Source organism: Bombina bombina, chromosome 3, assembly GCF_027579735.1.
Source record: "Bombina bombina isolate aBomBom1 chromosome 3, aBomBom1.pri, whole genome shotgun sequence".
Lineage (NCBI taxonomy): Eukaryota > Metazoa > Chordata > Amphibia > Anura > Bombinatoridae > Bombina > Bombina bombina.
In genome coordinates this window covers 1022510781-1022522107 of record NC_069501.1, presented here as the reverse complement: position 1 = coordinate 1022522107, position 11327 = coordinate 1022510781, and positions in this window count along the sequence as shown.

The following is an 11327-nucleotide window of genomic DNA, read 5'->3' as shown; positions in this document are numbered from 1 at the left end:
TTAAAAAATTTTGGGAACATATTTGATGTTTTTGACATAGGATTTCAATGTGTCATCCCCTAAGAGGACATGGGAATGCTTTTTCAAGATTTTGATAATTTCATTATATTGTTTTGAGTAGGCCGTGGTGAATACTACCGCATCTTCAAAGCTAGATTTCTCTTTTTTCCTTGAATCATGTTCTTTGGAGATGCTATTGAATGCACTTGTCTTTACAACACTTTTCAAGGGAATTAGTATTGTGGCCCCTGCACACTAATCTATTTTTTAATTCCAAAGATTGGGATTCATATATTTCATTAGATTTAGTGTTTCTGCGGATTCTGATAAATTGTGCCCTGGGTATTGCCCTAATTACATGTGTAGGGTGTTGGGAGGTAGCGTGCAAAATGGTATTCCCAGCCGTCTCTTTACGATATGTGCTGGTAATAATTGTATTGTCACTGATCTGAAGTGTTAAGTCTAAATAATTAACATTGTTGTCACTGAACATGCCAGTAAATTTGAGATTAAATGCATTTCCATTTATATATTCAATGAATGTGTTAAACTCTGTCTCTTTGAGGGGCTTTTTTACAATGACCAACAGGTCATCTATATAGCGTACATATATTAAGATGTTCTCCAGCCAGGGGTTATGTATACAATAGACATGTGACAACTCCCACCAGGAAACATACAGGTTTGCAAATGCGGGGGCAAATTTTGCCCCTATGGCAGTGCCACATATCTGATTGTAGAATACCCCATCAAACCAAAAATAATTGTGAGATAAAAGAAATCTTAATACAACTCCTACATATTGTATAGTTAAATCTGTTAAATTAATTTCTCTTTTTAGAAAAAATTCTACAGCCTGTACCCCTAATTCTTGGGGGATACAAGTGTAAAGAGAACACACATCAATGACTACCCATGTGTAGTCTTCCTTCCAATGCACAGTGTCCAGTATGTCAATAAGCTGGGCACTGTCCCTGAGGTAGGATAGCTGTTTTTTAGCTATGGGTTGCAAAACCTCATCTAACCATGCCCCCAATGGCTCAAACAAGGACCCCACCCCAGAGACAATGGTCCTGTCTGGAGGGGTGAGGGGGTCCTTGTGAACCTTGGGGACATGGTAAAAAATTGGAGTGAGAGGGTGATCTGGAATTAAGTTAGAGAAATCCCCTTCACCAAAGATGCCTAGGGCAATACCTTCCTTAACTAGACTTTCCAATTTCTTTTTATGAGAGAAAATGGGGTTTCCTGGAAGGCGTCTATACACTTCAGTGTCATTCAGTTGTTTATATGCTTCAGTGAAGTAGGCCTCTTTATCTTGGATGACAATGCTGCCACCCTTGTCCGCATTTTTGATGACAATATTAGAATTGTCTTGTAGGGATCTTAATGCTTTCTTCTCTTTATAAGACAGATTATGGGAGGCAGCATTTTCATTTTTCTTAGTTTCCAATACAAAGATGTCTTCCTGAACCATTTTGTGATATGCATTAATAATAGCACCTCTATAGTGTGTGGGATAGAAGTCAGATTTTGCCCTTCTTGGGCGCACCAATTTGTTAGGTAAAGTATGTTCATTGTCACCACTGTAGAGATCAGTGAGGGTGATCAAGGCTTGGGCGTCCTCAAAGGGCAAAATGGGACCTTCATTAGCACATGTTGTATTGATCACATTGAAGGCATTAGTTTCCACATTGGTATGTTTGGTGTCTGTTAATGCAAAATATCTTTTAAGAGCCAACTTTCGTATGAATTTATTGATGTCCAAAAGGGTATTGAAACAAGAGAAATTGCCTGAAGGTGCAAAGCCTAAACCTTTAGTTAATATTTGCAGTTCCTCCTCTTTCAAGACATATCTGGACAAATTGATGACACTAATATTTTCATTCACAGCATTGGTAATAGGTACAGTCTTCAGTATTGACTACATAAGGTGTCACTGTCCTTTCTTTGAGGTCCTGCTTCTCCCTTTTGGGTTGTCCATCTCCTTCGTTTTCTCTTTGCTGAGTGGTCCCTGATCGTGTCTTCAGTCGAGTCGTTGGTTCCGGATTTCGTGTTTCTTCCAGATCCACCGCCTCCTGTAAAAAATCACAAGAAGAAGATGGAGAGACAGAGGGAGAAATAGAAGAGGAAAGGATGGAAGAACAGTTTGAGGAATAGGAGGTGCCTGAAAAACAGGCTTCAGAATCGGTGGTCTCTCCTTCAGGGGGATTAAAAGCCACTTTTCTCTTTTTCTTTCCCATTTTTTTCAGAATGGATTTAGGTTCATTCTTGTCAGGTTCTTGTGTTATGGGTTGTTGTTTCGAATTATTAAATTTATTTTTGTTTTTATTCACTCGTTGTTGTCTGCGTAATGCTGCTCAGTTATATACTCTTTGCTGCTCATAGTGTTCTTTGTCTCTTTGGAACTTGGCTCCTTTTCTTTCCGCCTGTTTCTTGTCATGTTTGGCAATGGATTCAATAATTTTTTTATTTAGTTGACTGAACTCATTGTAGTTTTGATAAGGCACCAACTCATCTTTCTGACTGATGATGGTTTCTCCTATTTTGTTGCGTTTTTTATTTTTCACTCTAATCAAGATGTTTAACAGCGTAAAAGAGCATTTGTTAAGGGCCCCATTCCAATCCTCCATATCTTCCGGATCGTCAAATTGAAAGGAGGGATATTTCTTTATACGCAGGCCTCTGGGTATTCTATTGTTTTAAACATATTTTTGGAAGGCTATTACATCCCACATAAGTCTGAGGTCAGTGATAAGGGATAGCTCCTAAATAGTTTCTTTATTTCAATGTGATCAGTATGTAATTCTTCTATTGAAAAGATAGTATCAAAATATTCCTGTCTTGCATTAATATCGAAAAAGTCCTCATGTTTAGAAGTTGCTCCAGTGTGTAATATATTTGTAGTGAGAGGTTCATTGGTGTCAGAATCAACTCCTGCCATTGTGTGTAGATTCAAATGTGTATGTCTCTTTATGTGCAGTGAATAGGAAAACACCTCTTACGTTTGTACTGTAGTGGGTCAGAGAAGCCGTCAGGGTTAAACAAATTGTGAGACAATGTGGAGTGTAAACAGCTAAATATTTGAACTTTGCACTTTCTCTTTATGCATATTATAATCAAAATATTGCTCTATATCAGGTACTAATAAAGTCCTTCCAAATATCGGTTTGCAAAAAAAATTTTAGTTTAACATGTTGCTAGTCCGGACATTCATTTTGTCATAATTGCGGAAATATGGGTTATAACAGTTCAATGTTAAGCTGTATTAAACACTGCAATAATCGTATAGGTACTCACAAATCTCCTATGTCCGCGGGGCAGGAACGCCAGGAGTAGGTTTCCATATCAGAGAGATGATGCTACGAAGAATGCAGCGTTGCTGGCAACATCCGTGGACCCGGCTAATACACTGATGTTTTTCCAATCCCTAAGAGGTTTTCAGAAATTATTACTAAGGAATGGGATAGACCAGGTGTACCGTTCTCTCCCCCTCCTGCTTTTAAGAAAATGTTTCTTATAGATGCCGCTACACGGGACTTGTGGCAGACGGTCCCTAAGGTGGAGGGAGCAGTCTCTACCCTAGCTAAGCGTACAACTATTCCTGTCGAGGACAGTTGTGCTTTCCTAGATCCTATGGATAAGAAATTAGAGGGTTTCCTTAAGAAAATCTTTATACAACAAGGTTTTATTCTCCAGCCTCTTGCATGCATTGCCCCAATCACTGCTGCAGCGGCTTTCTGGTTCGAGTCTCTGGAGGAGGCTTTACAGGTAGAGACCCCGTTGGATGATATCCTTGACAGGCTTAAAGCTCTTAAGTAAGCCAATTCATTTATTTTTTATGCCGTTTTTCATTTAACCAAGCTAACGGCTAAAAATTCAGGTTTTGCCATTCAGGCACGTAGGGCGCTATGGCTTAAATCCTGGTCAGCTGATGTCACTTCAAAGTCTAAACTTCTCAAGATCCCCTTCAAAGGGCAGACCCTATTTGGGCCTGGACTGAAGGAGATCATTTCTGATATTACTGGAGGAAAAGGCCACGCCCTTCCCCAGGATAGGTCCAACAAGTTAAGGACCAAACAGACTAATTTTCGTTCCTTCCGAAACTTCAAGAGTGGCGCAGCTTCATCTTCCTCTTCTACAAAACAAGACGGAAATTTTGCCCAGTCCAAGCTAGTCTGGAGACCTAACCAGGCTTGGAACAAGGGGAAACAGGCCAAAAAGCCTGCTGCTGCCTCTAAAACAGCATGAAGGAGTAGCCCCCGATCCGGGACCGGATCTAGTGGGGGGCAGACTTTCTCTCTTCGCCCAGGCTTGGGCAAGAGATGTCCAGGATCCCTGGGCTCTGGAGATTGTTTCCCAGGGATATCTTCTGGATTTCAAAGCTTCTTCTCCAAAGGGGAGATTTCATCTCTCACAATTATCTGCAAACCAGATAAAGAGAGAGGCATTCTTACATTGTGTTCAAGACCTACTAGTTATGGGAGTGATCCACCCAGTTCCAAAGGAGGAACAGGGGCAGGGCTTCTATTCAAATCTGTTTATAGTTCCCAAGAAAGAGGGAACTTTCAGACCAATCTTGGATCTCAAGATCCTAAACAAATGTCTCAGGGTCCCATCCTTCAAGATGGAGACTATTCGAACCATCCTACCTATGATCCAGGAGGGTCACTATATGACTACCGTGGATTTAAAGGACGCTTATCTACATATTCCGATACACAGGGATCATCAGTTTCTCAGGTTCGCCTTCCTAGACAGGCATTACCAGTTTGTGGCTCTTCCCTTCGGGTTAGCCACGGCACCAAGAATCTTTACAAAGGTTCTAGGGTCCCTTCTGGCAGTTCTAAGACCGCGGGGTATAGCAGTAGCCCCTTACCTAGACGACATCCTGATACAGGCGTCAACTTTTCATATCGCCAGGTCCAATACGGACATTGTTCTGGCATTCCTAAGGTCTCACGGGTGGAAGGTGAACGAAGGAAAGAGTTCTCTCTCACCTCTCACAAGAGTTTCCTTCCTAGGAACTCTGATAGATTCAGTAGAAATTAAGATTTATCTGACAGAGGTCAGGTTGTCAAAACTTCTAACTTCCTGCCGTGCTCTTTATTCCATTTCTCGTCCGTCAGTGGCTCAGTGTATGGAGGTAATCGGATTAATGGTAGCGGCAATGGACATAGTTCCGTTTGCCCGCCTACATCTCAGACCACTGCAACTTTGCATGCTCAATCAGTGGAATGGGGATTGCACAGATTTGTCCCCTCTACTAAATCTGGATCAAGAGACCAGGGATTCTCTTCTCTGGTGGCTATCTCGGGTCCATCTGTCCAAGGGAATGAGTTTCCGCAGGCCAGAATGGACTATAGTAATGACAGATGCCAGCCTTCTTGGCTGGGGTGCAGTCTGGAACTCCCTGAAGGCTCAGGGTTCGTGGACTCAGGAGGAGGCCCTCCTTCCGATAAACATTCTGGAACTAAGAGCGATATTCAATGCTCTTCAGGCTTGGCCTCAGCTAACTGCGGTCAGGTCCATCAGATTTCAGTCGGACAACATCACGACTGTAGCCTATATCAACCATCAGGGGGGGGAACAAGGAGCCCCCTGGCAATGTTGGAGGTTTTAAAGATAATTCTATGGGCAGAGGTTCACTCTTGCCATCTCTCAGCTATCCATATCCCAGGAGTAGAGAACTGGGAGGCGGATTTTCTAAGTCGGCAGACTTTTCATCCGGGGGAGTGGGAGCTCCATCCGGAGGTATTTTCCCAGTTGATCCAACTTTGGGGCAAACCAGAACTGGATCTCATGGCATCTCGTCAGAACGCCAAGCTTCCTTGTTACGGGTCCAGGGATCCCAAGGCAGCGCTGATAGATGCTCTAGCAGCGCCCTGGTCCTTCAGCCTGGCTTATGTGTTTCCACTGTTTCCTCTGCTCCCTCGTCTGATTGCCAAGATCAAGCAGGAGAGAGCTTCGGTGATCTTGATAGTCCCTGCGTGGCCACGCAGGACTTGGTATGCCGATCTGGTGGACGTCATCCTTTCCACCATGGACTCTGCCGCTAAGGCAGGACCTTCTACTTCAAGGTTCCTTCAAAACATCCAAATCTAATTTCTCTACATCTGACTGCTTGGAGATTGAGCGCTTGATTCTATCAAAGCGTGGTTTTTCCGAATCAGTCATTGATACCTTAATTCAGGCTCGAAAGCCTGTCACCAGGAAAATCTATCATAAGATATGGTGTAAATATCTTCATTGGTGTGAATCCAAGGGTTACTCATGGAGTAAGGTCAGGATTCCTAGGATATTATCTTTTCTCCAAGAAGGATTCGAGAAGGGATTGTCAGCTAGTTCCTTAAAGGAACAGATTTCTGCTCTGTCTATTCTTTTACACAAACGTCTGGCTGAGGTTCCAGACGTTCAGGCGTTTTGTCAGGCTTTAGTTAGAATCAAGCCTGTGTTTAAACCTGTTGCTCCGCCATGGAGTTTAAATTTAGTTCTTCAAAGGGTTCCGTTTGAACCTTTGCATTCCATAGATATTAAGCTTTTATCTTGGAAAGTTCTATTTTTAGTAGCTATCTCCTCGGCTCGAAGAGTTTCGGAGTTATCTGCTTTACAGTGTGATTCCCCTTATCTGATTTTCCATGCAGATAAGGTAGTGTTACTTACCAAACCTGGGTTTCTGCCTAAGGTGGTATCTAATAAGAATTTCAATCAGGAGATTGTTGTTCCTTCCCTATGTCTTAATCCTTTTTCAAAGAAGGAACGTCTATTACACAATCTTGATGTGGTTCGTGCTTTGAAGTTTTATTTACAAGCTACGAAAGATTTTCGTCAAACATCTGCTTTGTTTGTTGTCTACTCTGGACAGAGGAGAGGCCAAAAGGCTTCGGCAACTTCTCTTTCCTTTTGGCTAAGAAGCATAATTCGCTTAGCTTATGAGACTGCTGGCCAGCAGCCTCCTGAAAGAATTACAGCTCATTCTACTAGAGTAGTAGCTTCCACATGGGCTTTTAAACATGAGGCCTCTGTTGAACAGATTTGTAAGGTGGCGACTGGTCTTCGCGTCATACCTTTTCAAAATTCTATAAATTTTATACTTTTGCTTCTTCGGAGGCTATTTTTGGGAGAAAGGTCTTACAGGCAGTGGTGCCTTCCGTTTAAGTTTCCTGCCTTGTCCCTCCCTTCATCCGTGTCCTAAAGCTTTGGTATTGGTATCCCACAAGTAATGGATGAACCCATGGACTGGATACACCTTTACAAGAGAAAACAAAATTTATGCTTATCTGATAAATTTATTTCTCTTGTGGTGTATCCAGTCCACGGCCCGCCCTGTCATTTTAAGGCAGGTGTTTTTTATTTTTAAACTACAGTCACCACTGCACCCTATAGTTTCTCCTTTTTTTTCTTGCTTGTCTTTGTTGGAATGACTGGGGGTGGCAGTTAGGGGAGGAGCTATATAGACAGCTCTGCTGTGGGTGTCCTCTTGCAGCTTCCTGTTGGGAAGCAGAATATCCCACAAGTAATGGATGAACCAGTGGACTGGATACACCACAAGAGAAATACATTTATCAGGTAAGCATAAATTATGTTTTTACGCTATTCGTCATAAGTTCCTATAGGTGGAAACCATCAAATAGAAAACATTCTCAGTAGGGAGAGACTTAAAGGGACAATTTTAAATAACTTTCCAATTCACTTTTATCATCGATTTTGCTTTGTTCTCTCTGTATTCTTAGTTGAAAGCTAATTTTTAAGCCCTTGAAGGCCACCTCTTATCTCAATGCATTTGACAGTTTTTCACAGCTTGAGGGCTTTGGTTCATGTGTGCCATATAGATATCATTGTGCTCACACCCATGTAGTTACTTATGAGAGGTCACCGATTGACTAAAATGCAAGTCTGTCAAAACAGCTGAAATAAGGGGGCATTCTGCAGAGGCTTTAAATACAAGGTAATCAGAGGTAAAAAGTATATTAATATAACCGTGTTGGTTATGCAAAACTGGGGAGTAATAAAGAGATATCTATCCCTTTTTATAAATAAAAAAAAAACCTTTTGGCTTGACAATCTAGTTTTGGCTTTATTACATCAATGCCCACCAAAGGATTTCCTCTTTGAAGTACCTAGTTCAAGAAACTTCTTTGCTTAATTTATTTCTGGAGCCTTTGATCTTGCTTTGGATAGCAATGAATTCTACTGCCCTCCAACTTGTATTTTGTTTATAACAACCATATGCGTGAAAATTGGTTCTTATCTGGATTTTGCAGTTGACTCAACATTGACACATAAAAGACCTTTTAAGCATTCAGTTGACTATTTTTTTTTATTTATTTATAAGAAGCCACATCAACCATTTGATTCCAACCTTAAAGGGAGATAAACCCCAATGTTTTCTTTCTTTCATGATTCATATAGAGCATGTGATTTCAAACAAATAACCAATTTTCTTCTATTATTTAGTTTGATTTGTTCTTTTAATATATTTTGAAAAGGATACTGAGGTAGGCTCAGGAGCACATACATGCCTCATACTTAGGGTGACCATATTGCCGCTTTAAAAAGGGACACATGAAAAATACATATGTCAGGGTTCTTATACAAACCATTTCTTTAAACAGCCTTGAAAACAGCCCTAACATATGTATTTTTCATATTTGTCCCTTCTTAAAGCGGCAATATGGTCACCCTACTCATACTATTGACTTACCTAATGTGTTCAGCTAGTTCCCAGTAGTGCATTGCTGCTTCTTCAGGGGGAAGGGGAACAATAGATACCAGACAAAGATCAAAATAGTGAGACGTGTAAGAAAGCAATATTCATCCAATAACTGATCAACATGTAGACAGTTTTAGGGAGCAAATACTTTATTTAAGTAACCTATTAAAATAAATTATCCACAAATTCTCATCTTTCTTATAAAGGTCATATGCCAGCTAATGGATGTTCTGTTAAGGTTTCCGTGTCTTTGTGTATGTATACCTTACGTTAAAAAGCAAAAAAAAAAAAAAAAATGGAAAGCAAGATGAATCATGGCATAGATTTTGCCCTCAATTTATATTAAAATATTGTAACAGATTCTAATTTAATGGTAGAGGGGTTTTCAATGCATAGCAAAAATGATGTGGTTCTTGCTCGCTCTCTCTCTACACAGCACGTGTTTGATGTGCAGTCTCATGATTGTTGTGAAATTCAGTAACTCTTTAAATTATTCACATTACAAAAGTATAGGTAGATTGCCATGTTCTTACAGCTCACACACTGTATGTTAAATTTATACAAGACTTTGCAATATGATGGTCAATAGATTTCACTAAACTGTAACCTTTAAAAAAAACAAAAAAAAAAACTAATTATGCTTACCTGATAATTTCATTTCCATCTGTATGAGAAGAGTCCATGGCTTCATTTATTACTTGTGGGAAATACAGAACCTGGCCACCAATAGGAGGCAAAGACACCCCAGCCAAAGGCTTAAAAACCTTCCCCACTACCCTCATCCCCCAGTCATTTTGCCGAGGGAGAACAGTAGGAGAAATATCAGGGTATAAATGGTGCCAGAAGAAAAAAAACAAAAGAAATTTAGGTCAGGCCAACGGCGAACCGGACGGGAGCCGTGGACTCTCCTCGTACAGATGGAAATTAAATTATCAGGTAAGCATAATTTATGTTTTCCATCTTAATACGAGTAGAGTCCATGGCTTCATTCATTACGTGTGGAAAACAAATACCCAAGCTCTAGAGCACACTGAATGAAAATTGGTGGAGAAGAAAGAAGAAGAAAAAAAAAAGGGAGGTGGACCCTAGACTGAGGGCACCACAGCCTGTAAAAACCCTTTCTCCCAAAAGCTGCTTCAGCCAAAGCAAACACGTCAAATTTGTAAAACTTTGAAAAAGTATGCAAGGAGGACCAGGTAGCCGCCTTACAAATCTGCTCCATAGAGGCTTCATTCTTGAAGGCCAAAGAAGAAGCCACAGCTCTAATTGAGCAAGCCGTAATCGTCTAAGGTTATGTCCTGCTGTCTCATAAGCCAGGCGAATCATGCTCCTCAGCCAAAAAGATAAGGAAGTGGAAGAAGCCTTCTGTCCTTTGCGCTTCCCCGAATAGACAACAAGTAATGCTGAAGTCTGTCTAAAAACCTTCGTAGCCTGAAGATAAAACTTCAAAGCTTGAACGACATCCAAGTTATGAATTAACTGTTCTTTTTAAGAAGAAGGGTTAGGACACAAGGAAGGAACTACAATCTCCTGATTAATGTCACGATCAGACACAACCTTAGGGAAAAATCCCAACCCAGTGCGAAGGACAGCCTTATCTGCATGAAAAATCAAGTAAGGAGGCTCACATTTCAAGGCCGCCAACTCAGACTCTGCGTGCCGAAGCAATAGCCAGTAGAAAAAGAACCTTCCAAGACAGTATCTTAATGTCAAGAGAATGCATAAGCTCAAACGGGGACTTCTGCAAAACCCTAAGAACCAGATTCAAACTCCAAGGAGAAGCAGAATGACTGAATACAGGCCTGAAAAGACTGTATATCAGGAAGTTCAGCTAGCTTCTTGTGTAACACAGCTAAAGCCGAAATCTGTCCCCTCAAAGAACTAGCGGCAAGCCCTTCTCCAAACCATCCTGGAGGAAGGAAAGTATCCTGGATACTCTGACCTGTGCCAAGAATATCCACGAGTCTCACACCAGAGTAAGTAGGTCCTCCACACCTAATGATAGATGCAACGGGCGACTGGCTTCCTGGCTTGAATGAGAGTATTAATCTCAGAAAACCTTCTCTTGGCTAAGACTAAGCGTTCAATCTCCACACAGTCATCCTCAGAGAATCTAGATTTTGATGCACAAAGGGGCCCTGTACTAGCAGATCCCTGCAACAGAGCAACCTCCACGGAGGAGACGATGACATCCCCACCAGATAACCACATCCTCCGCGGCCACGACGGAGCAATCAGAAAAATTGATGCGGGCCACTACATGCTGCTTTCATCTCGGCGGGTTTCTTGCTCTGCTTGGTTTTATTCCAAGACTCGGGCTTCGCAGCAGACTGCTGTCGTTAGTACTTGTCTGAACAAAAGGAACGAAAATTAGGACCCTTAGGCTTATTCTTCTTATCCTGCGGTAGAAAGGCACCCTTGCCCCCCGTGACCATGGATATGATAGAATCTAGGCCTGCACCAAAAAGAACCTTTCCCTTAAATGGAAGGGAAAGTAAGCTAGATTTGGACTTCAACCACAGGGCCCTTCGGGACAGAACAGAAAAGCCTGATGTCTTGGCATTGAAGCGAATAATCTGCTAATTTGCATCACAGATAAACAAATTAGCTACCCTCA